We start from the raw sequence: 21764 nt of genomic DNA, 5'->3' as shown, positions 1-21764 counted from the left end.
CCTGTAATTTACCTTGGATTTTTAGCTGTTCTGTAAAACAAAGAACCTCTCAAAGTCGCTTTGTTGGTTGGCTGGACGATCCACCACCAAAAATTTCAGCTAGGGAATCCGATTATCCTATCCTCAATTGCCAAATGTGATATATTCTTTACGACATCACTAAGCACACTACACACAAGATGGCTTTACAGGAGCTTGTCACCCTTTTATTGTTATACATCAGGAGTTGCATTACTACAGAAGTCCACTAGGTGGAGCTATGTTACACTGATTTCCAAAATGAAAGCGAGAGCTGTAAAGAAACATTTTGTTTAATCAGAAAATTAGGTAGTCTTTAAAGTAGCAGGATTTTTTAATGATTGACAGCAAGACTGGCCATTCATAGAATGAGGCACAATGTGGTGGTCATCATGCTGAGGCACATGTCAGTATTGATGCATTCTGGGAGCTGTAGTCTGCTAGTGTGATATACACAGAGTGGTACTTACACATTCTGGGCTCAGTGTCAGCTGTGGCCCAGCATACTTGTCTCAAGGTCAGAAAGTTGTCAGTTCAAGTCCCACTCCAGGGATTTGAGCACATAAATCTAGGCTGACACTCCAGTGCAGTGCTGAGGGTGTGCTGCACTATCGGAGGTGCCATCTTTTGGATGAGACATTAAACCGAGGACCCGTCTGCTCTCTCGGGTGGATGTAAAAGATCCCATGGTGCTATTTCGAAGGAGAGCAGGGGATTTATCCTTAGTCTTCTGGCCAATATTTATCCCTCAATCAACATCACTAAACCAGATTATATGGTCATTATCACATTGCCGTTTGTGGGAGCTTGCTGTGCGCAAATTGGCTGCCACATTTCCCACATTATAACAGTGACTACACTCCAAACGTACTTCATTGGCTGTAAAGTGTTTTGAGATGTCCGGTGGTCGTGAAAGGCGCTGTATAAATGCAAATCTTTCTTTCTTTCTGTACTTTGCCAGTTTGATATACACAGAGCGATACTTATACATTCTGGAGTCTGCTAATTGGTTTGTTCCTCTTCACTTTGGAACTTAAAAGGCAACACAACACAATTCAAGTTACAGTCTGATTTAAAATTTTCACAACACATACAAAAATCAAATGTGTAAGTATGCTAAATGGTATTAACTAATTTTTAACTGTGATGATTTCTTTTCCTGATTCTCATTTGAGGTGACTAACAAACTAAGAGATGGCTGAAAGTATTTTCAGGAAATATTTTGAGTGATTTCATTGGTTGCACTTTTTTTGTATTGGTAGCTGTTTCCTGAGCACTGATTTGTTCTTTTTAGTTTTCATTCCTGTTTGCTAATTTTGGACAATATGCTATCTACTTGTTCATTTGTATAGTGACTTTAACATCGTAAAATCTCCAGAGGGGCTTCACAAGAGTGCATCAAGCAAAATTTGACACCAAGGCACATAATGAGATATTAGGACAGGTGACCAGTTTAGAAGAATGAGAGGTGATCTTGTTGAAACATATACGATTCTGAGGGGGCTTGACAGGCTAGATGTGGCCCTTACGGCTAAAGGGATCAAAGGGTATGGAAAGAAAGCAGGAATGGGGTACTGAAGTTGCATGATCAGCCATGATCATATTGAATGGTGGTGCAGGCTCGAAGGGCCGAATGGCCTGCTCCTGCACCTATTTTCTATGTTTCTATGTTTCTATGCAGAGAGAATGTTCCCCCTCTTGGGGGGAATCTAGAACTAGGGGATATAGTTTCAGATTAAGGGATCGCCCAGTTAAAACAGAGATGAGGAGGAATTTCTTCTCTCAGAGGGTCGTGAATCATTGGAATTTTCTACCACAGAGAGCTGTGGAGGCTGGGTCATTGAATATATTTAAGGTGGAGATATACAGATTTTTGAACTATAGGGGAGTCAAGGGTTATGGGGATAGTGCAGGAAAGTGGAGTTGAGGCCAAAATTAGATCAGCCATGATCTTATTGAATGGTGGAGCTGGCTCGTGGGGCCAAATGGCCTACTCCTGCTCCTATTTATTATGTTCTTATGACCAAAAACATTGTCAAAGAGGTAGGTTTTAAGGATCATCTTAAAGGAAGAGAGAGAGATGGAAAGGCAGAGAGGTTTAGGGAGGGAATTCCAGAGTTTGGGCCTAGGCAGCTGAAAGTATTGCCGCCAATGGTGGAGCGATTAAAATCAGGGATGTGCAAGAGGCCGGAATTGGAGAAGCTCAGAGATTTCGAAGGGTTGTGGGCAATATTTCCTCTAAGCCGTGCGGCTGTGTGGCCGCACAGCTGTCTGCTGGTCCCACTCAGCCCTGGACCGCCTTTTCCAGTATGAAATTTCCCGCACGTGTGAAACTTTGAATGGGCCCACAGCCTGTTAAAGAGACCATGCACTCAAATTTAAATTTAGGGGAACATTGATTGTAGGGCTGGAGGATGTTACAGAGATAGGAGGTTACATGACCTAGCATCTAACTCACCTGTGACACGTCCTTCACACAACAAAAATCTAATTTTCCAGGAACAATCCAATCAAATAACATCTACTTCACCGGAGAGAATTTGAACCTAACTCGCCAGGTGGGAATCCCATGGAATCCAGTGGAATTCTGGTTTTACACCCCAACCAATATTACTCTCCATAACCTAAAAGGAGATTAAATTCGGCAGAAATGTAAAACCAGCATCACATCTGACCCCGTTAGTTTCCTGACGGGCGGGTGAGGTTAAAACTGCCCCCTCTGTCTCTGAGCATGTTTCTTATTCATTTCTTTACAAATCCTTTCCCTGATCATGTGCACCCCTCCATCAATCCCACGTCCCTGCACTCCCCTTACTATACGCTAACCTCTAACTCACTGTGAGCTACATCATGGGCAAGCCAGTATATAGTAAATAATATATTTAGTATCACTGTTGTTCTGCTGCAATATTCACGTGTTGATGATTGAAAAGAACTCTTTTGTCAATCATTAAAATCATTCTACCGGTGTGAAGGTAGCGACAACCCTGTAAGACCCTTTCTGTTGGTTCTGCATCATTCCTATAACCCTGTAAGACTAAGCTTCTCCCCAGTGTTGTGTGTATTTTGAGCTCTGAGCATTCACTCTCATCCTTTTGCTATTATATAACTGATTTTTGTCAATTCTTTGCTGGCTTTAAGCTAGCACGGTCTAGTTTGGTTGTAACTATGTACCCTCTGCTGGTCAAAATATGGAACAACATAAGGATCATAACCAAATGAGCTTGTTAACTCACTTCTTTCGGCAAATATTTTCTCCTGTTTGATAATTTTATTGAAAAAGCAGAGCTGAATAAAAATGAGCACATTGCCGGTAAAAAAACATGGACCGTTTGCATAAACAGAATGCCGCTCCTATCCATAAAAAGGCTTTGTGAACAGTAATGAAAAGTGACAAGAGACCAATTAACTTGTTAGAACCGTGTTCAAGTCTATACATGAAAAACTCACCCAGAATTAGCCACAATGATAATTAATTGCAAAGAGAGTATATAACTCCGAGTCAGAACTGTATGGAGTAGGGTTTTACCCGGGAGCATAATTTTAGCAGCCATTCGCCCAGCTGGGTATTTTGCTGTGCATCAGGAAGAAGGGGCAGCAGGAGGAAGATGGGGCAGCTTTGCAATGCAGAGAGCATAGGAGAAGCATGATTCACAGCCAGAATGACCCCAGGCAATATGTCTACTGCAACAACGTTAGTGGCCTGGACATGATGGAAGATGAGCAGTGCGAGTAAGCTCAGGCTTAGTGTACCTCTGATCAAAGAGGATCTGTAAGGACAGTATACCATTGCACTGCACCACCAGTGCCAATGAGCAGTGCCCTCAACTTGTATCCCTCCCTAAGCCTCTCCGTCTCTCTACCTCTCTTTCCTCCTTCAAGTCGCAACTTAAAAACTACCTCTTTGACCAAGCATTTGATCATCTGCCATATATCTGGCTTGGTGTCTGTAATGTATGTACCTGTGAGTATGCTCATAGGTTTGTAGAGCTATTGAGTTGTGCTTAGCCAGGCACGTGATGTTCACAAGACTCAATAAAACCCCAGCCAGTTGGGTTCAGGGGATCCACGATTAGGCAGGTGGTTGTGAGCCTGGTGGATGAACTAGTAATGTGTAGTGTGATTATTAAATCTTTGCTAATAAACCAATTAGTCCTTAATAGCAATGTGTTGCTATGAATTCTCAAGCAAAGAACCCATGAAGCAAATATATTACAGTATCAAATTTATTTTTGTCTTATAACACTCCTGTGAAGCGCCTTGGGACGTTTTACTACGTTAAAGGCGCTATATAAATACAAGTTGTTGTATGTCACAGAGACATTACAGGCATAGGTCCATCAAGGAGTTAACTGAAGCTCTATATCACTAGACACCTAGCTATATGTTGTTCAGCATTGAGCAGTAGCAATAGCAGCAGCAGGTACAGCTACAGTTTTACAAGATGGGTGGCTTTTCCAAAGTACAGGCCATCATTGACGATATGCATGTAGCCATTCAAAAAACAATAACTGCTTATGTGTCGTGAACCTCTGCATACTTGCCATCCTTGTGTCGTTATATTATGTGCTCTTGCAGCACCACTGATGGATGGAACCAACTAGAAAACTGTCAGGAAAGAAACGGCTCCTCTGTATCTGTGGCTTGTCCTTCTGGTTCTGGCAGTGTCTTAGAATTTGAACTCTAAAGCTTATAAAGCAGCAAAGGGAAAATTTATAAGGGTTGCCTCGACTGTGTCTGTGACCAGTATAATTGAGGTCATCACTGCAGATGCCACTGTTATTACTGGTGCGGAAAACTACTCAATGAACTTAAAAAACATCTTCCACTGCTGTCTGCACGGGGGCAAGTACTGTTCTACACGGACTATCCATTCTAACATTCTCCATTCAAAAACAGGTCCAATAAGATTTACATCCCAGAGCACCTTAAGAGTGGTAATTAACATGCTGCACCACCTCCCTCTACCATTGGCTTCTTCATCAACCTCCCATTCTTCACCAGTGCTCGGTGCCTCCCCCTTGTATCCATGCTGTTATTGGATTCAAGTGTGGGAAGTAACAATGTATGGCCACATTGATGGAACATAGTGCGAATCACTGATTCTCAGCTTTGCTTATATTGGAATCCCCATTATGAAATTAGAAGATTATCTAATTATTTTTCTCCATAACTATCATCATCATTGTAGGCGGTGCCTCGCATCGAGGATGACTTGCTTCCACGCCAAAAAGAGATGAGTTCACAGGTGTTTCAATGAAGGACCTAATATTCCCAGTCCCGAACTACATCTTGAAGAGTGGAAGATGCCTATGCGTGGATTTTTTTAACGTGTGATGGCTGTTGCACACCAGCCACCACGCAGGTTAGACAGGGCTAGGTCTTGTTCCAGTGGCAAGGATTAACCAAGATGACTGGAGACCAGCTCTGCTGCATGGACCTAGTACACACACATATTGTAGTGTGGGCTGGCCCGTGCTGCCCCTGGGCCCTCGCCTCTCCTGGGCCCCGAACTCATGCCTCTCTTAGGCCCCGATCATGTCACTCCACGATCACTCGACGGTCCTGCGCCCCGACCTCGCCACTCCTGCTGAACCTGCCCACGTTCGAATCACCGACCTGGATCTTGGTGACGTTCAAATTCAGTCGCCCTTTTCACAGCTGTCGCTCTCCAGCACACAATGTACCTTGAAGTGGTAATGCATCAACGGTTAATTAAATACTAAAAACGCACCTTTCCCTTAAGCGCTCTCCTCTCATGCTAAGATGCTCTTCCACGCCACCCTTTTTTTGAAGCACTTTGCTTCTTCCTGTCTCCCAGCTGCCTCAATGAAGTACTTTCCATCCTCCTTTAGCACTCCTGCTTGTCTTCTGGCTCACTAGTGGTTCCTGATTGCCAGTGCAGGCTCCTGGCTGCCTGATACACCAGTTATGTGGTTTCAGCTGCTGTTATATTTGAATAATTCAATCAAACTTTCCATTTGATGGCCATGCTTGCAACTGGTGATAAATTACCATTTGACAATGCAAAAAAAAAGTACCCTTTGTATGGTTCAGGAGTAAATATATATGGTTTGTGCAGTTATCACCAAAAGAGCTACTGCACCCCTACAAAAGATGTCGGCTCCTCCCCATCTAAACTTTATACCCGAGCACCCAGTGGACATAATTTTCATCTTGAGCTCTTAGGCGGTAAATTGCTGGAGTGGATTGACTGCCCGTTACAGTGGAGCGTGTGGCAAACCAGGCTCCCTGCCCACCCTTTCCCTCAACGACTATCTTTCCCACCTGTGACAGAGACTGTGGTTCTCGTATTGGACTGTACAGCCACCTAAGAACTCATGCTTAGAGTGGAAGCAAGTCTTCCTCGATCCCGAAGAACTGCCTATGATGATGACAATTTGTATTCCCATAGAATGGCAGGCTTTATAACAACAACAACTTGTATTTATATAGTGTTTTTAACACAACGCAATGTCCCAAGACGCTTCACAGGAGTATTAAAAGACAACAAAGTTGACACCGAACCGCATAAGTAGAAATTACGGCAGATAACCAAAAAGCTTGGTCAAAGAGGTAGGTTTTAAGGAGCGTCATGAAGGAGAAAAGAGAGGTAGAGAGGCAGAGAGGTTTAGGCAGGGAGTTCCAGAGCTTGGGGCCTAGGCAACAGAAGGCACGGCCATCGATGGTTGAGCGATTATGATCAGGGATGCTCAAGGGGGCAGAATTAGAGGAGCGCAGACACCTCGGGGGGTTGTGGGGCTGGAGGAGATTACAGAGATAGGGAGGGGCGAGGCCATGGAAGGATTTGTAAACAAGGATGAAAAACAGATGGGTTATCCGCTACATCAGCTTACTGTCCAAGGGGTGAAGGTGAAAATTAGCCCTATTAATACGGTTGTAGGCAATGGTGTTACTCCAAAAGGTTAAGCTGTGATTTAATCGAAGTGTTCAAGATATTAAATAGTGAGAAACTATTTCTGCTGGTTGGGGATTCTAGGACTAGAGATCATAGTCTAAAAATTAGAGACAGATCTTTCAGAAGTAAAATTAGGAAACAGTTTTACACACAAAGGGTGGTAGAAGTTTGGAAATCTCTTCCACAAAAGGCAATTGATGCTAGATCAGTTGTTAATTTTAAATCTGAGATTGATAGATTTTTGTTAGCCAAAGGTTATAAGGGATATGGGCCAAAGGCGAGGATACATGGAGTTAAGTTACAGATCAGTCATGATCTCATTGAATGGTGGAGCAAGCTCGAGGGGCTGAATGGCCTATTCCTGTTCCTATGTTCCTGAAGGGTTAAACCTGTATCAATATTGTTTATCATTTAGGGATTTACTGCACTTCTTTTATCTTACTTCCTGTTTGATCAGAGACTGTATTAACTAGTGAAGTATTAAGCCATACAGATGAAGCTCCATTTGCAGCCTCTCCTATTCCAGCTGGCTAGTCTCAGTCAGATTAGCATTTAGGGCATTACACTTCAGCATACCCTTTTATTAATCTAAGAGTGCACGTGCAGAATATGTTTAACATGATGAACTGCTGTGTTGTTTTCTTGTACCATGTGTTCTTTGTGTATTACCTTAAAATGGAGGGAGTAGGTATGGAGGATCCCTGAAAGATCTCCTGTAGATTTGATTGTGATTCTATTGGTCACCTATCTTGATGTGTTACAGACCCAGATGGTGCTGTCTTTTTGCCAGGAATAGCCTGTCCCACGGTAGCTGTGGGGATCTGTATGCCATAAAACTGCAAAGTACTGGGGTTCATTTCTTGATGAGCAGAATTCAAAAGCAGAGAGTTATGTTAAACTTTTATCGAACCTTGGATAGACTACACTTTGAGTACTGAGCACAGTTCTGCGGGTCGAAATTCAGGGTCCCGATAAGGCCCATTGCCACCGGAATGCAGCAGGAAGACGACGGCATCCAATGGCCGCTGATTTCTGGTCGAATGGCGGCCGCCAGCCAAATTCAGCAGGGTTTTTTTCTGGTAGTCACACTTCCGACCCGCCGAGCGGCCGTGAGTGCATCATCAATGCGTGCACCGCCGGGACCCACCACCTCCCTCGATATTCAGGCCGAAAAATCTAATGCCCACCGAGCGGTGCCCCCGACAGCTTTCTCTGTTGGTGTACCTTTCATTCTCTCTATGAGCCCTGGCAGCGCGGCGGCCATTAAAGGCACGGGCCCAATGCCGCCGCCACCATTTTATATTGTTTTATGGCCGACTTCCATGTCGGCCGGACTATTATGCTCCCTGGTTTGGCCGGGCTGCCAACAGGCAGCCTGGCATCCCCTCTCGGCTGAAACCCTCCCTGGTGGCCCAATGGCTGATCCTATAGATTCATCGATTCTCTTCCCTTTAACGGAGGGGATAGACGTGGTGACGCAGACACAGAATTCGTCCCGCCTCCACTTCTGCCCCTCGCCAGCACTTACCGCCGTACTTCCGCCCCCATTATAACCGGCTTCCTGGTCGCTTAAAAAAAGACAAAGACCTGAGTATTGATCAAGAGTCGACCTCTTCCGAGACGGCGGTAAAAGCACTTAAAAAATGATAAGTGTGCCAGCTTTCTGGCGGCCCTGAATTTCGGCCCCCGGTCTCCATATTACTAAAAGGATATAGAGGCACTGGATTAATTGGAAAATAAAATGTACAAGGGTTGATACCAGAACTGAGAGGTTGTAACTATCAGGAATGAACAGACTAAGGCTCTTTACTCTAGAAAGGAGTAGGCTGAGAGTTGACCTGATAGAGGTCTTTAGAATTATAAAGGGGTTTGATAGGGCAGATGTATAAAAGATGTTTCCACTTGCAAGAGGACCAAAACTAGGGCCATACATAGAAAATAGTCGCTAATAAATTCAATAAAGGAATTCAGAAGAAACTTTTTTACTGAGGGAGTGGTTAGAGTGTGAAATTTGCTACCTCATGGAGTACTTGAGGTGAATAGCATGGATACATTTAAGGGGAAGCTAAATAAGTAAATGGAGAAAGGAATAGAAGGATATGGTGATAGGTAAGATGAAGTAAGCTGTGGAACATAAACGCCGGCTTAGTCCTGTTGGGCTGTTTCTACGCTGTAATTACTATGTAATACTATGTAAAGAACTGCTTGTTTGTTCCTGTGCTTCTATATAAATGCAGCTGGTGGATTTCTAGTCCTGATGATGGTCACTGATCTCTGCGTTGCACTGATGCAATGTCTCTGAATACTTCCTTCATGATTGTTTTGACTATGTTTCCAAATGTGTCAAAATCGGCAATCTTTATAGCATCTTGGATTTTACACCCCAATTCCTCGGGATCGTCCTGGGTGGAGGCTCTTATGAGAGATGCTCCAATTGTGCGCATCACCTAATTGCCTGAGGTCTCCCCTGCAGATGGCACTGAATAATGTATGCTGTCCAATGGCTGTCTGCAGAGTAGACAATCCTTGCTTCATAACAGTATTTCAATGGGTGGTAGAATCTGCAACCGTACTTAGACCAGATTTCACTGTCTCATACAAAGTGACTTGCTCATCACTTCATACTGATGAAATATCTTTCATGTTCGGTCAGAGCCACAAAGCAACTAGGCTCCAGGCCTCACTTGGTCTAAACAGGGACACAAGAGCTGAATTCTAGACAGCTGACAGCTTTTGACATCAAAGCAGTATTCAACTGACCGTGGCACCAAGGAGCTCCAGTAAAACCCTAGTCAATGGGGATCAGGGGAAAAGCCTGAGAGGCGATCGGGAGAACCTCTGAAGAAATGACTGCCGATAGTATATGTGCTGATTTTAATGGACACAACACCTGGAGAAGTGCTAACAGTCACATTCTCAACACTAGATGGTGCAATCAGTATAGAATACGGTTCTGAATAAATGTGTACGGAGACATTTGACACAATTTACATTGCAAAAGGCACTTCAACAACATTTCTTTTTATTAAATGATTTATCTTTATTCCTAATATATTCCTCAGTAGAATATTTATTCAGAAGAATTTACCTTTCTCTTGGAACCAGAGTTATCTACGCACTTTATTACACATTTTTTTTAAATTTTGAATAAAATAAAAAATATACAAAGTGGAATACTTATTCAACAGGAAAGCTCGATTCCTCCTATCTGTTGCGCAAACTTACTAGCAGAGCCACCGTACAGCGATTTGCAGCTGTTGCCTCAGGACACTGAAGGCAATTGTAGTTGTTCTACTGGAAACCTCTCTCTGAAATCAGCTAATTCAGCATTAAAAGAAAAAGACTTGCATTTCTATAGCGGCTTTCACGACCACTGGACATCTCAAAGCACTTTACGGAGAATGAGGTGTTTTTGGAGTGTAGTCACTGTTGTAATGTGGGAAATGCGGCAGCCAACTTGCGCACAGCAAGCTCCCACAAACAGCAATGTGGTAATGACCAGATAATCTATTTTTGTTATGTTGATTGAGGGAGAAGTATTGGCCAGGATACCGGGGATAACTCTCCTGCTCTTCTTTGAAATAGTGCCATGGGATCTTTTACGTCCACCTGAGAGAGCAGATGGGGCCTCAGTTTAATGTCTCATCCAAAAGATGGTACTTCAAACAGTGCAGCACTCCCTCAGCACTGCACTGGAATGTCAGCCTAGATTTATGAGCTCAAGTCCCTGGAGTGGGACTTGGACCTACAACCTTCTGACTCAAAGGTGAGTGTGCTATCCACTGAGCTACGCTGACACCTGACTGGAGATTGAACCTGGAACTTTCTGTGTCTACCACAAAGAGTGATGCAATTATTCACTGAGTTGTCAAATGATCTGTGCATTTTCCTAATAATCAATGTTAGTTACAGTTTGAAAAACATTACTCGTAGATGTTGCAACCGCATTTCCTCTCCATCATGAAGACCGCCTACTTTCAGCTCCGTAACATCGCCTGTCCCCACTCCTGTCTCAGCTCATCTGCTGCTGAAATCCATATCCATGCGTTGGTTACCTTGAGACGTGACTATTCCAATGCCCTCCTGGCCTACCCCCTACCTTACACCCTCCGTGAACTTGAGCTCATACAAAACTTTGTTGCCAAGATCCTAACTCGCACCAAGCCCCGTTCACTCATCACCCCTGTACTCGTTGACCTACATTGGTTCTCGGTCCAGCAACGCATCAATTTTAAAAGTCTTATCCTTGTTTTCAAATGGCTATCTCTGCAACCTCCTCTGGGTCCTACAGCCCTCTGAGATCTCTGCGCTCCTCCAATTACGGCCTCTTGCGCATCCCTGATTTTCTTTGCTCCATCATTGGCGGCCCTGCCTTCAGCTGACTAGGCCCTAAGCTTTTGAATTCTCTCCCTAAACCGCTCCGCCTCTTTACCTCTCTCTCCTCCATTAAGGTGCTCCTTAAAACCTTTCTCTTTGACCAAGCTTTTGGTCAGCTGTCCATATATCTCGTTCTGTGGCTTAGTGTCAAATTCACGTCCGGACTGGGGTCAAACAGTCAACCCTCTTTACAATTGTCCTCGCTGCCATGCTCCACCTCTCAATCAACAAGCTCCCCGCTGGAGTGGAACTAAACTACAGAACCAATGGGAAGCTGTTTAACCTACGCCGCCTCCAGGCCAGGTCCAAGATCACCCCAACCTCTGTCGTTGAGCTGCAGTACGCAGACAATGCCTGCGTCTGCGCACATTCTGAGGGTGAACGCCAGGATATAGTCAATGTATTCACTGAGGCATATGAAAGCATGGGCCTTACGCTTAACATCCGTAAGACAAAGGTCCTCCACCAGCCTGTCCACAGCACTGCCCTCCAATCATCAAGATTCATGGCGTGGCCTTTGACAACGTGGACCATTTCCCATATCTAAGGAGCCTCTTATCAACAAAGGCAGACATTGATGCGGAGATTCAACATCACCTCCAGTGCACCAGTGCAGCCTTCGGCCATCTGAGGAAAAGAGTGTTTGAAGACCAGGCCCTCAAATCTACCACCAAGCTCATGGTTTACAGGGCTGTAGTAATACCCGCCCTCCTGTGTGGATCTGAGGCATGGACGATGTATAGAAGGCACCTCAAGTCGCTGGAGATTTATCACCAACGATGTCTCCGCACGATCCTGCAAATCCCATGGGAGGACAGGCGCACCAACATCAGTGTCCTCATCCAGGCTAACATCCCCAGTATTGAAGCACTGGCCACCCTTGATCAGCTTTGCTGGGAAGGCCACATAGTTCGCATGCCAGATACGAGACTCCCGAAGCAAATGCTTTATGCGGAGCTCCTTCATGGTAAATGAGCCAAAGGTGGGCAGCGAAATCGTTACAAGGACACCCTCAAAGCCTTCCTGGTAAAGTGCGACATCACCACTGACACCTGGGAGACCCTGGCCGAAGACCGCCCGAGGTGGAGAAAGTCCATCTGGGAGGGTGTTGAGCTCTTCGAGTCGCAACGCAAAGAGCATGAAGAGGTCAAGCGCAGGTAGCGGAAGGAGCGCGCGACAAACCAGCCCCACCCACCCCTCCCCTCGACGAATGTTTGTCCCACCTGTGACAGGGTCTGTGGCTCTCGTATTGGACTGTTCAGCCACCAGAGAACTCACTTTCAGAGTGGAAGCAAGTCTTCCTCGATTCTGAGGGATTGCCTATGATGATGACAAATCGTATTTAATAATGGCTCCTGTGAAACGCCTTGGGACGTTTTACAATGTTAAAGGTGCTATATAAATGCAAGTTGATTTAACAGTGTGGACAAAATCAAATAGCATTTGCATGTGCCATCATGGTTATCCCTATCTGCTGTAGCAACTGCCACCATCAAAAAGCTGCCCCCCAAAAACCACCATTCATCTACCTGGATAAAAGTCTTGTGCTGAAGGTGCATCATTCACACTTCAGGAATACCGCTTCGGGCATCACAGTTCAAAGTGTTAAAGATATTTAGAAAAAGGATGTCAGTCATTTCCTGCAGTTTTTTCTCTAATATTGATAACCCGGCATTTCCTCAAGAACAAAGGACTATCTACAAAAACTTCCCTCAACAATTAGCTTCTAATTGATCTCAGGAAATGTCTGCTTGGATCACTTCCTTACAGGAAGAGCCTATATGGTAGCCTTAAAAGGACGGAGTAGTTGAAACACAGTTTCACGTTAACAGCTGAATATCATGCCTTGGCAGAGCAACTATCTATATAAAAATAGCATGTCTGTGTGTACTTCCTGTTTGTAAAATGTCTTGCGTCTCACACTGGTGTCACAGTTCAGGTGTTACACTTGATGGGGACAACTTATATTTTTGCTGCGGAAATTTGGCTCCAATTTTATATTCATAAAACTGATACATCTAAACTTTGTATCACTGAGTAGTAATGAAAATCAGCCAATAATTGCTGAAATTAAGCCAATGAAAGCTTTTTAAAAAAATATTAAAAATCAAAGATGCCACATGTTCCACTGCTTTTTGGTTAGCGTTAGGGCTTTTAAGCCATTTTGTAGAGGGACTTGATCCTTCAATCTTTCTGCTTCTATCTTTGGAGACTTAAGCGAGGGTCTGCACCTGGGCAGGACCGGAACCAATGTCCTAGGGGGAGTGTTTGCTAGTGCTGTTGGGGAGGATTTAAACTAATATGGCAGGGGGATGGGAACCAATGCAGGGAGACAGAGGGAAACAAAAAGGAGGCAAAAGCAAAAGACAGAAAGGAGATGAGGAAAAGTGGAGGGCGGAGAAACCCAAGGCAAAGAACAAAAAGGGCCACTGTACAGCAAAATTCTAAAAGGACAAAGGGTGTTAAAAAAACAAGCCTGAAGGCTTTGTGTCTTAATGCAAGGAGTATCCGCAATAAGGTGGATGAATTAATTGTGCAAATAGATGTTAATAAATATGATGTGATTGGGATTACGGAGACGTGGCTCCAGGATGATCAGGGCTGGGAACTCAACATTCAGGGGTATTCAACATTCAGGAAGGATAGAATAAAAGGAAAAGGAGGTGGGGTAGCATTGCTGGTTAAAGAGGAGATTAATGCAATAGTTAGGAAAGACATTAGCTTGGATGATGTGGAATCTATATGGGTAGAGCTGCAGAACACCAAAGGGCAAAAAACGTTAGTAGGAGTTGTGTACAGACCTCCAAACAGTAATAGGGATGTTGGGGAGGGCATCAAACAGGAAATTAGGGGTGCATGCAATAAAGGTGTAGCAGTTATAATGGGTGACTTTAATATGCACATAGATTGGGTTAACCAAACTGGAAGCAATACGGTGGAGGAGGATTTCCTGGAGTGCATAAGGGATGGTTTTCTAGACCAATATGTTGAGGAACCAACTAGGGGGGAGGCCATCTTAGACTGGGTGTTGTGTAATGAGAGAGGATTAATTAGCAATCTCATTGTGCGAGGCCCCTTGGGGAAGAGTGACCATAATATGGTGGATTTCTGCATTAGGATGGAGAATGAAACAGTAAATTCAGAGACCATGGTCCAGAACTTAAAGAAGGGTAACTTTGAAGGTATGAGGCGTGAATTGGCTAGGATAGATTGGCGAATGATACTTAGGGGGTTGACTGTGGATGGGCAATGGCAGACATTTAGAGACCGCATGGATGAATTACAACAATTGTACATTCCTGTCTGGCGTAAAAATAAAAAAGGGAAGGTGGCTCAACCGTGGCTATCTAGGGAAATCAGGGATAGTATTAAAGCCAAGGAAGTGGCATACAAATTGGCCAGAAATAGCAGCGAACCTGGGGACTGGGAGAAATTTAGAACTCAGCAGAGGAGGACAAAGGGTTTGATTAGGGCAGGGAAAATGGAGTACGAGAAGAAGCTTGCAGGGAACATTAAGGTGGATTGCAAAAGTTTCTATAGGTATGTAAAGAGAAAAAGGTTAGTAAAGACAAACGTAGGTCCCCTGCAGTCAGAATCAGGGGAAATCATAACGGGGAACAAAGAAATGGCAGACCAATTGAACAAGTACTTTGGTTCGGTATTCACTAAGGAGGATACAAACAACCTTCCGGATATAAAAGGGGTCAGAGGGTCTAGTAAGGAGGGGGAACTGAGGGAAATCTTTATTAGTCGGGAAATTGTGTTGGGGAAATTGATGGGATTGAAGGCCGATAAATCCCCAGGGCCTGATGGACTGCATCCCAGAGTACTTAAGGAGGTGGCCTTGGAAATAGCGGATGCATTGACAGTCATTTTCCAACATTCCATTGACTCTGGATCAGTTCCTATGGAGTGGAGGGTAGCCAATGTAACCCCACTTTTTAAAAAAGGAGGGAGAGAGAAAACAGGGAATTATAGACCGGTCAGTCTGACCTCAGTAGTGGGTAAAATGATGGAATCAATTATTAAGGATGTCATAGCAGTGCATCTGGAAAATGGTGACATGATAGGTCCAAGTCAGCATGGATTTGTGAAAGGGAAATCATGCTTGACAAATCTTCTGGAATTTTTTGAGGATGTTTCCAGTAAAGTGGACAAAGGAGAACCAGTTGATGTGGTATATTTGGACTTTCAGAAGGCTTTCGACAAGGTCCCACACAAGAGATTAATGTGCAAAGTGAAAGCACATGGGATTGAGGGTAGTGTGCTGACGTGGATTGAGAACTGGTTGTCAGACAGGAAGCAAAGAGTAGGAGTAAACGGGTACTTTTCAGAATGGCAGGCAGTGACTAGTGGGGTGTCGCAAGGTTCTGTGCTGGGGCCCCAGCTGTTTACATTGTACATTAATGATTTAGACGAGGGGATTAAATGCAGTATCTCCAAATTTGCGGATGACACTAAGTTGGGTGGCAGTGTGAGCTGCGAGGAGGATGCTATTAGGCTGCAGAGTGACTTGGATAGGTTAGGTGAGTGGGCAAATGCATGGCAGATGAAGTATAATGTGGATAAATGTGAGGTTATCCACTTTGGTGGTAAAAACAGAGAGACAGACTATTATCTGAATGGTGACAGATTAGGAAAAGGGAAGGTGCAACGAGACCTGGGTGTCATGGTACATCAGTCATTGAAGGTTAGCATGCAGGTACAGCAGGCGGTTAAGAAAGCAAATGGCATGTTGGCCTTCATAGCGAGGGGATTTGAATACAGGGGCAGGGAGGTGTTGCTACAGTTGTACAGGGCCTTGGTGAGGCCACACCTGGAGTATTGTGTACAGTTTTGGTCTCCTAACTTGAGGAAGGACATTCTTGCTATTGAGGGAGTGCAGCGAAGATTCACCAGACTGATTCCCGGGATGGCGGGACTGACCTATCAAGAAAGACTGGATCAACTGGGCTTGTATTCACTGGAGTTCAGAAGAATGAGAGGGGACCTCATAGAAACGTTTAAAATTCTGACGGGTTTAGACAGGTTAGATGCAGGAAGAATGTTCCCAATGTTGGGGAAGTCCAGAACCAGAGGTCACAGTCTAAGGATAAGGGGTAAGCCATTTAGGACCGAGATGAGGAGAAACTTCTTCACCCAGAGAGTGGTGAACTTGTGGAATTCTCTACCACAGAAAGTAGTTGAGGCCAATTCACTAAATATATTCAAAAGGGAGTTAGATGAAGTCCTTACTACTCGGGGGATCAAGGGTTATGGCGAGAAAGCAGGAAGGGGGTACTGAAGTTTCATGTTCAGCCATGAACTCATTGAATGGCGGTGCAGGCTAGAAGGGCTGAATGGCCTGCTCCTGCACCTATTTTCTATGTTTCTATGTTTCTATGTTTCCTCAGGTGGGCCTTACTTCCATTAGCCATTATGTCACCTTCCACCTGGAAGATCCTCAGCCAGGGCCAAGGAAGTTCCTGGCTTGGGAGTCCCATCCCCTCAGCCTCACCACCTGTGATGCAGGGGACCATGTTTGAGATGGATTGAGGTCCTGCCCCAATAAAGACCCAGCAAAAGAATCAGCACAAGCTGGCTTTTAAGGAGTTTTGTTGTTTATTTGATTGTTATCTTTGTGTTCTTTTAAAATTGAAAGCAGAAACAAGTTACTTGGTGTAATTTGACTTTATGTTTTTGTTAAATATTTGATCAGATTCCTAAGTCACTTTCATTTGAAGCGTGTTCATGATAAACCATACTTTTGTTTAACAGTGAAAAAAAATCAACGCCAATCAGTAAGTGAAATGCATTTCAAAATGTTTCCTCGTTTTTAGTCCAGTCTACTCTACTTGTTTGCAAGAGGATAGCTGTATCACATCCCAAGGAAGATTTGTGATGTCCTTGAAATCTGTAGGCCATTAGAAACATGCAATCTGAATATCAAAGTACCATGTCCTTCACAGGCGTAAATGGATTTTTGTTTCAAATCCACTGATTGGTACCAAAATGTTAACAAGAAAGTTTCCAGTTCGACTAATGGCATAAAATGATGCTCTGTGGATATTTGCATATGAGTGATTAACATGTTTTGTATAAATTCCTTGGCCCACTATTTTATCTGAGGCAATAATCTTGGAAGTAATGTTAGGGCATCTACTATGTCTCAAACACCTGCAACAACCTAAAAACAGACCATAATTGGTAACTCGAGAGTAAACCTGCATATTTTGCACCAGCTCCAGTGGCTACATGGAATCTGTGAAACAGGTGAGGGGGGGGGGGGGGGCACCCCATAAAATTAGCAATAACTTTTAATAATGTTTATGTGGATTTTAGGAGACGTAGATAAATCTCACGAGGTCGCCTTGACTTCATGGACTCTGCACAACCCATGTATTATCTACAGCTTGCCGCTGAGGAAGAAGCTGATACATTGCGACATCGCCGGTCAGAGTAGCAGTGATAGAATATATTATAGGAAACTAGATGAGAAAAGCTAGTTGTACATATGAGAAAATTAATGAAGGCCCTAAATTTGGTCTGACTTTCTGCCGCTGCATGACTTCACCTCCAGGACAAAAAAGTTATAATCTGGTGTCAATTCTAAATGCTCACTTTATGGATCCTTATCCTGGAGAAAAAGAAAACAATTATAAAAAGGACAATAAAACAGTGATAAAGTCAACAGAACTGAAAGGCCTAAAAATAAATGCAACTTTATATGTATTGCCCTAGAAACAAATTCTACAAATTAGTTAAAGCATCAGGACTACATCATAATTCAATAATGAATTGTCTATTGCTGAAGAAACATTGATGTGTTGCTGCATTACAACTGCCTCCTAACTTCTCTTAAATGGTGCTGCATGAGGTTGTACTGTCAGATAGACAGGGTGAATGTGGATGGGTCCGATGGTATTTGCTTATCTTCCTCTTTGTATGCTCTGACTTTTTTTAAGGCCTGTATTTCTGGTTGCTTGGTAAGGTATTTTAATGCGTGCAACAATTTTTGGGTACATTTACAAGTTTAGAGTCGTGCAAAGCAACTTCAACTTTACACTATCAATTTATCACTGAAGTGATCTGATCGAGGTGTTTAAAATGTTAAAAGGATTTGATAGGGTAGATACAGGGGGATCAAAATTAACCAGGAGTTGCTCCGTTTTTTTTGGAGCAACTTGATTTTCTGGAGTATCTTAAAAATCCACATTTTGCACATTGAATTTGCGCCAGCGTAAGTGAGTTAGTTAGGATTTTTTTAGTTTCGTTATTTTTTCAAAAGGGGGCGTTACCAGCCACCTACGCCCGTTTTGGCCATTTAGTCCACTTTGGCCAGCTCCAAATAGTTACTCCAAACTAACTTAGGCCACCATATATGGCCACTTGTGGCCACTTGTGAAAACCCTTGCGGAGAGTTAAGAAATCAGCGCAGGTAGGTACATCGGAGACCATTCGGCCTGGGATAGGTGCGGGAAGGGAAGCGGAGAGGACCTTGCACCAAGACTTACAAAGCACTAAACAAAGCACAACAAGTAATAAGCATTCAAGAAGAAATAAAAACATTCAAGAAGAAATAAAAAATAAAACGAAGTCCTACCTTCATCTCAAAACTCGGCCCGGGAAGTCAGCGGGCTGGCTAGTGCGAGAGGCCGCTCGGCCGGGGATAGGGGCGGGAGCGATTGAAGTGCCATTGGAGAACACACAGGCTGCATGGAGCAAACTCACCGACTGGACAGGCTGCAACAGGCTGCAGCAAGGGCAAAAGACAAGCAGCTACTTCAACAGCGGGCCGGCCGGTGCGGGAGCCCACCACTCGGCCTGGGATAGGTGCGGGACGACCGGGAGACCACTCGGCCTGGGATAGGGGCGGGACGACCGGGAGACCACTCGGCCTGGGATAGGGGCAGGATGACCGGGAGACCACTCGGCCAGAGATAGGGTGGGACGACCCGGAGACCACTCGGCCTGGGATAGGTGCGGGATGACCGGGAGACCACTCGGCCAGGGATAGGTGTAGGACGACCGGGAGACCACTCGGCCAGAGATAGGGGCGGGACGACCGGGAGACCACTCAGTCAGGGATAGGGGCGGGACGACCGGGAGACCACTCAGTCAGGGATAGGGGCGGGACGACCGGGAGACCACTCAGTCAGGGATAGGGGCGGGACGACCTAGAGACCACTCAGTCAGGGATAGGGGCAGGATGACCGGGAGACCACTCAGTCAGGGATAGGGGCGGGACGACCTAGAGACCACTCAGTCAGGGATAGGTGTAGGATGACCGGGAGACCACTCAGCCAGAGATAGGGGTGGGACGACCAGGAGACCACTCGGCCAGAGATAGGGGCGGGACGACCGGGAGACCACTCAGCCAGGGATAGGGGCAGGATGACCGGGAGACCACTCAGTCAGGGATAGGGGCAGGCCGACCGGGAGACCACTCAGTCAGGGATAGGGGCAGGATGACCGGGAGACCACTCAGTCAGGGATAGGGGCAGGATGACCGGGAGACCACTCGGTCAGGGATAGGGGCAGGATGACCGGGAGACCACTCAGTCAGGGATAGGGGCAGGATGACCGGGAGACCACTCAGTCAGGGATAGGGGTGGGACAACCGGGAGACTACTCAGTCAGGGATAGGGGCAGGACGACCAGGAGACCACTCAGTCAGGGATAGGGGCAGGACGACTGGGAGACCACTTGGCCGGGGATAGGGGCGGGACGACCGGGAGACCATTCGGCCAGGGATAGGGGCAGGACGACCGGGAGACCACTCAGTCAGGGATAGGGGCGGGACGACCGGGAGACCACTCAGTCAGGGATAGGGGCGGGATGACCGGGAGACCACTCAGTCAGGGATAGGGGCAGGCCGACCGGGAGACCACTCAGTCAGGGATAGGGGCAGGATGACCGGGAGACCACTCAGTCAGGGATAGGGGCAGGACGACCGGGAGACCACTCAGTCAGGGATAGGGGCAGGATGACCGGGAGTCCACTCGGTCAGGGATAGGGGCAGGATGACCGGGAGACCACTCAGTCAGGGATAGGGGCGGGACGACTGGGAGACCACTCAGTTAGGGATAGGGGCAGGATGACCAGGAGACCACTCAGTCAGGGATAGGGGCAGGACGACTGGAAGACCACTTGGCGAGGGATAGGGGCGGGATGACTGGGAGACCACTCGGCCAGGGATAGGGGCAGGACGACCGGGAGACCACTCAGTCAGGGATAGGGGCAGGACGACCGGGAGACCACTCAGTCAGGGATAGGGGCAGGATGACTGGGAGACTACTTGGCCAGGAATAGGGGCGGGACGACCGGGAGACCACTCGGTCAGGGATAGGGGCAGGACGACTGGGAGACCACTCAGTCAGGGATAGGGGCAGGATGACCGGGAGACCACTCAGTCAGGGATAGGGGCAGGATGACTGGGAGACCACTTGGCCAGGGATAGGGGCAGGATGACCGGGAGACCACTCGGCCAGGGATAGGGGCAGGACGACCGGGAGACCACTCGGTCAGGGATAGGGGCAGGACGACTGGGAGACCACTCGGCCAGAGATATGGGCGGGACGACCGGGAGACCTCTTGGCCAGAGACAGGGGCGGGACGACCGGGAAACCACTCGGTCAGGGAACTGCCGACATCGAAGCACACACAAGCTGCAGGAAGCAACCTCACAGACAGGTTTGTGGAGGAGGTGCAGAGAGGGGTGAAGGAGGAGGGAGAGAGAAGTCACATGATCCAAATGGGAGGGGAGAGGACAAAAAACTTTTGGGTGAGGTCCATATATATACCTTGGGGGGAGAGAGAGAGAGACACACACACAGAACTGCGAACCTCTGCTATGCTGTGCTGCCTGCCATCCTGCCATTTTACCTACTTTGACCTTCTTTGAAAGCTTAACTTTAACTATGGGGGCAGCAATATCAATGCCACACCTTTTGCGAGCAGTCTGCATCATTGTGCTATGTAGGAGACAATTGATTAGAGCTCATCACATCAGGAACATCAGAGCCTGTAGGCTGCTGGGCAGGAGGCTTTATCCACCTCGGCAATTTCAAGTCAGGCGTTCGTATCTGGACCTGAGCGATGCAAATTGTGTCAGGAGGCTGCGTTTCCGCAGAGAAGTTGTCCGTGAGATCTGTGAGTTGCTGAGATCAGACTTACAGCCGAGAATCGGCAGGTGGACTGCTTTGTCTGTTGAAGTGAAGGTTACAGCTGCACTTTCCTTCTATGCCTCAGGATCATTTCAAGCTACAACTGAGATATGTGCACCATCTCTCAACATGGAATACATGTCTCCATTGGCCAGGTCATGGCTGCACTGTATGCGCGAAGGAATGACTTCATCAAGTTCCCAATGACTGCCCAAGCAATCCATGACAGGGCTGTGGGGTTCTCAAGCTGGCTTCCCAAAGGTACAGGGCTGCATTGATTGTACCCACATTGCCTTACAAGCATC

This window comes from Pristiophorus japonicus, chromosome 2, assembly GCF_044704955.1.
Source record: "Pristiophorus japonicus isolate sPriJap1 chromosome 2, sPriJap1.hap1, whole genome shotgun sequence".
Lineage (NCBI taxonomy): Eukaryota > Metazoa > Chordata > Chondrichthyes > Pristiophoridae > Pristiophorus > Pristiophorus japonicus.
This window is presented reverse-complemented; position numbering follows the sequence as displayed.